The sequence below is a fragment of the Alnus glutinosa genome, chromosome 1, assembly GCF_958979055.1.
Source record: "Alnus glutinosa chromosome 1, dhAlnGlut1.1, whole genome shotgun sequence".
Lineage (NCBI taxonomy): Eukaryota > Viridiplantae > Streptophyta > Magnoliopsida > Fagales > Betulaceae > Alnus > Alnus glutinosa.
The window spans coordinates 17,660,197-17,666,563 of NC_084886.1; positions in this window are offsets into that span (position 1 = coordinate 17,660,197).

Here is a 6,367-nt window from a genome sequence, read left to right on the forward strand (position 1 = left end):
TTTATTTATTTATAATAATAATAATAATAACAATAACAATAATAATAATCCTTCCACACTTTTGAATGTAACTTTTGGTGGAAACTTCAAACGTTCGTCTAGGTAGAAAATTCAAAAAGTCCAAAATTCTACGTCCTAACACTTGGAATTAATCCCAACACTCTCTTTTATCAATTAGAGCATATATACTTAATTCGGATTAAACATCGGGGTAGTACATTCTTTCTCCTTATATAAGTTATGCACATGAAATTTTAGAATCCAAAACTAGTGGAGGCCACGATTGTTCCTAGAGGAAAACTACAAACGTTCCCGATTCAATCAACTCAAAAAGTCAAAAGATTCCAAATCCTCAAATATGACCTAATTATCCTCTATAATTATCTGTGGTACGACATGGTCGTAAGCGCTCTATTTGATTAACAATACAAGTCATTTGTATTGTAAAGACATCCAAGACGAGCAAAATTTAGCCCTAAGGAAAATTTTAGTGGTGGACGTATGCCTCTAATGCTGAATCACTTGAAAAATCCTGGTGCCTTACCTTCGTCCACCTCCAATAAATTCCCTTCCATTTACATATTTTTTTTATACAAATTTCTACAATAACAAAATGCTTAACATGATATTGCTTTAGTTGAGGAGCATAACATTTTTATTTTTATTTCAAATTCTAACAAAAATAAATTTTGCATGCACAGTCATTAAACACAAAATTAATTAAGAGCCTTCTTTTCTATAGCATGAATCTATCCACGTTTATTAGTTGGTGAGAATTGAGAAACTTTAATTCCTTCAGAATATTGTTGGTTCTTTTGAGTACTAAAGGTAGGCGTAGGCTTAATTAGAAAGTACAGCTTCAACTACGTGGGGTTGCCTTCAAGGTAGGTTGTAAGTTTGAAACCACCACCCAATTACATTTATTAACAGGCAGATGTGTGCCCACGTCACTGGCTTTTTTATTTATTTATTTATTTATTTTTTTTTACCAACTTGAAGTCTTGAATATTGGGGCTGGGGTGGGCCAATGAATTTATTAAAAAAAAAAAGTAATGATACACATAGTTTCACATTTAAGTGTATATTCTTTGACGGAAAAGTATAAATTACATTAAATTTTAGGTCCAATAATAATTTTTGTTGTTACCTTATGGAGTATGGGAGTGAGAGTAGGTATACATTTTTTTTTTTTTTTTTTTAAAAATGACAATTAAAAATCTTGACCACTAAAAAAAGATAAAAAGTCAAAGATATAATTGTTAGAGAAACAGTAAAGAAACATTTGAAAAATTACGTATATTTAAATGAAATAATGAAAATCGATAACTAAAATGTAATACGTAAAAAAGAAAAAAAAGATAATTAAAAAATTCGATTATCACTTTTAGATATCTGAATTCATATCCGCATTATATGATTGCTATCCGCATCTGCGCAGTTATGAAATACGGTTATTATTCGCTATCCATATATGAGGTAATAGACATTTTGGATTATTATCTAAATCTATTTGCAAGATTAAATAATGCGGTTATTATTATATGTAAGCTTAAATAAATTAATATTTTATTTGTTACACAATTTACGATTATCAGCTATAGAAAATTATTGTCTTATAGAATAATTAAGATTTGGATTACAATAACTTAAATGAGCTACACTTACCAAATTCAAAACAATATCATTTTAATATATAAATATATAAAGAAATTAATCGTATTCGCATTTTTTAAAATTGCTATCCTTGTCTACATTTGCTAACTAATGCCGCATATACGAATAACAAATAGTGAGATTGAATGCCTATAACGGATAGGCACGATTATTATTCACCCGCAATTTTTTTACCTATGTATCTGTCTCAATAACGTAAAAAGTAGTCTTTAAGGGATAGCTCAATTAGTTGAAAATCACACTTCATGAGGCGGAGATCACTAGTTCGAATTCTCTCCTCCTTATTATGTGAACGTGTAAAAAAAATAAAAAAAAATAACGTAAAAAGTAGGCTGTCAGAGTTATCAATAATGTTAATATTGGTGAAAGCATTAAATTAAAGAAAGAGGAGCAGGCAGCGGGCGGTGGATAACTAGTGGCCGGCATGGGTTCGTACGTGGAAATGAAAAACAAGTACAACCTCAAGAATTTATAGAAATCTTCGAACTTGTATGGTAGGAAAAACAAGTACAACCTCAAGAATTTATAGAAATCTTTCAACTTGTTTGGTAGGTTATTGTTTTGTAAAATATTTGTTTTAATAGTAATTAGAAGTGATTGATGTGATATAAAATTTGAGAATATTTTATAAAAAAGTGAAAAAATTTTATTTTATAGTGAGTTTTTTTATTTGAATAGTAATAAAAAATTATTGATGTGTATAAAAAATGTAAAAAAATGAAAATGTTTTTTATTTGATTTTTTTTTTTAAAGAAGTAAAATGAAATAGAGGAAGAATTAGAATGGTTTGCCAAACAAGTACGAAAGAAATTCAGTAGTAGCTAGATAGAGTATTAAAAGAACAAATTAACATGAGCCTAAAATCTTCACGGTAGGTTTAAAGATCATGGATACTCTTCCAATTTCACGTACCAATCCACTTGCAATGAGGATGATAACTACACTCTTATAATTGGGCAGCTTTACTTGACCAAGGGCCGGGGCATAATGGTCCTTACGTAAATGGTTTTACAAACACGCAATACGATAGATTTTTAGGTCACGAGAAAACCTTGACCTTTAGATTTTGAAGAAATCTAAAACCAGTTTCAAACATAAAATTTGTAATTAATTATGCTTTTTTTATTTTTATTTTTTATTAATTACTCATGTATATAAATAAGAGAATTACAAAGACATAAAATATAATAGAGATATAGAATAGGAGATGAGCTCATATCTCTACTCATAGATAAACACATAACACAAATAAATTACTTGAAAATAAACTCTTACTCTAACTTGGAGATATACTCTTAAGCACAACAATAAAAGCCTACTACTAAATGATTCCTGAAGTAATTAAAATACAAACTTACGACTTTTTACTCTAATTAAAATACGAACTTGACGGATTATCATTATTTAACATAATTTGCTCTAATACGACTTTTTTAACTTATTCCTATATTAATTTCATAACATACTATCACGTTGAGAAAAACTTTGACAATGATTGTAATGAGCATAAATCTCACTCATTGGCCTAAACGTCGAGCAAATACTTGAATGTGAGAGAAAGGGATCACCCAATGAATAGACGAGCTCCAGGGAGGGATGAGAGAGGGAAGAATGAACCATGCTTTCAAAAAAGTGGCCGTTTGAATCTTATCTAAACTGCAAGAATAACTATATTATTAGTTTTTAATTTTATATTTGGTAGGTACTATGACTATATGATTATTATAACTATTTTTCTACCTTCTCAGTAAAAAAAAAAAAAAAAAAAAACAAAAGGCAAGGTTCAAAATATATATATGTGCCACAATTTTCCTTTTTTTTTTTTTTTTTTTTTTTTTCGAAGTAAGCAATAAAGGGATGGTCCTTGCATATAATCAGACGCATCAATGCTTACAACATACTGGCCCCGTTTGAAAACCACTTTCCCCTCCCCTCCCCTTCCCTTCACTTCTCCCAAAAAATATCAACTTCAAAACATTCCTAACTTTTTTCACTTTTTATATCACATCTACACTTTCTTATTACTTTTTAAATAAAAAACTCTCTACAATACAAATTTTTTTTTCACTTTTCCATATAAATTATATCAACTTTATATCACATCAATTTTAATTTTCAATCATTCAAAAAAAAAAACCCAAGGGGAGGGGAGGGCAAGGGGGTTTTCAAACGGGGCCACTGTCTACACGTCTGCTGCATTGTACTCCACCCTTGACGCCTGTATGCTTTTGACAATGATCCTTGACAATATTGAAGGGTACAAGTGTACAACTCAATTGCTCAGTTTTTTTTTTTAAAAAAAATTGAGAATAATGTATTTTGAATACATGTAAATTTAATTAGAAAAAAAATTTCTCAAATACATTTTTGAGGAAGATTTTATTCAAAATAACTTGCCTTTAAGCTAGGCTGTAATCATTGGACAAAAATCCTCTCTATTTCAAATGAATTGATATCATCTATTTCATGGTCAAGATTTAAAATTTGTGCATCTAACGGTATACATGAAATCACATCATTTAATTTTTTTTAAATACATGTTAATATTGACTTCATATATATACTGTTAGATGCAACAACTTTAAATCCTAACTATAAAAAAAAAATGAAAGATGGTTAAGATTTGGCAGCAAGCTGAGCCATGAATTTTGAAATGGTTCTTTTATCGATTGCACTGCGAAGAGTGAGGAATGACTTAGTTGAACGAGGAGAAATCTCAAAGTGAGCAACCAATTTGGTGATGAGACCACCAAAAGTAAGAGAAATAGTTTTCAAACATCGAGACACTCCGAATGAGGAGGATGAATTGGGAGCAAAGATCCACACAATGACCTTTTACTAAAGCATGCATAGAACACGCCCATTCAAAGCTGAATTTTGTGCATGTGCATGTTGAGAGGCCACAAATTATTCAAAATAATGAGAACTAAAAGCCTCATAGGGACATCCTTCATAACCCATAGGAAAATGGGACATGTAATTTTGCCAACTAGTGCCCCTCTCAATGGCAAAAAGAAGCCCTAACTGGTGTTTGGTAGGGCTATCTACCTTGGAGTAAGGAAAAACAGGGTTTGGAACCTTGGTATCTTGAGTACAGAAGCAAGTAGGTCTGGGATAAGCTTAACGGAGGTACCCCTAAGAGATGTGCTCAATTTGAGCGGATCTCTTTGAAAGCCTGAGATGTTTGCATGACATCCGCAAAGGGCTTGGAGTGTGTGGATGTAAAATACGTCCAATGCGTAGAATTGAATATTTGACCAATGAATTGAAAGTATTCATTGGTGAGATTAGAAAGATTTACTGCACATTCGGCAAAGATTGTGCATCCATTGAACCAATCCAAATAGAAATTTCAATAGCCTTTGAAAAAAAGTGGTTATCAAATTCAGTGGCCTTTGTAGGTGCAACAACAACAACAATTAGAGGTGGAGGCTCTCATAGTGGGAAGCTTTTAAGGTCTTGTGTTTTCGGTCCTTGGGCTTGACCCTGAAGGAGTAATAATCTTCTTGCGCTTGTGAGGTTGAGAAGACATATGTCCTGCAGCAAATCAAACAACCAAACAATGCCAAGAAACGGTCAACAAAGATTCCCCGAAGAACCAAAAGATTGGGAAATGCACATGGACCTCTAACCTAATCACTCAAAGCTATCCCAACTAAAACACACACTAGACAACACCAAATTGACCCAACAGTCTTACCAAATCCTTACAAACCAAAACAAAACCAAGGACTAGGGTGTAAACCGCACTACATGGGTGGATAATACCCTTATTTCACATCCGCACTTTTCTGAGAGCTAGAAGTTTTAGTATCCGTGTCCCCATTAGTACTTTGCAGAATCTGACCATAACCACACACGCGCGAGTAGTTTTTTTTTTTTGTACTAACAACCTGTGACATCCGCTTTGCATTTTGGGCTCTTTCTTGGACTTCTTTTTATTTTTATTTTTAATATATATATTTTTTAACTATGAACTTAATTTATATGGCATTTTTTTAAAAAGATTTTTATGAGCTTTTTTAGATGGGCCTAATCTGATTTTTGAGCTAAATATACTTGTAGATTGTAATATGAAAATATAAATTGAATTTTAAACATCGGGCAATACAAATATTTATAAATTTAATTCTAATATGAAAAAATGCATCTATTTATAAACTTTAGGCAATACAAGGAAATTAAAACTATAACACCTATACGGCTCTATGTTGTACACATGTAGTTTCAATTTGCTAATAAGACTCACTGGTTATTCTACTCATTTCCCTAAAATGATGTTTTAGTTTAATAAAACAAAACTATTTTTTTAATATATATGGATATGCGGATATTATACACTTTCTCCTACCCATATTTCACTATCCACCTGGATATGTGTGGATAGCGAATATGGTATCTGCCCGCCTGGGATTAGGGACTAAAAATCCGCCTGTAACCCATGCAAATGGGTGGATAGCGGATGTTGCAGCGTTTAACCACCACATGAATACCCTTACCGAAGATGCAACCAAGTTTCTAACACAAATGCATGTTCAAACAAACTACTCTCACAAAATGGTCACTATGGAAAGTGGATTCATACAAAAGTTGCAAACAAACACGTTAACCTAAATGTAGTGGTTACATGCTAAAACGCATAGAGAGAGAAATGTAAGTTAGGTGAGACAATTTGTCAAAAACCTACGATTCA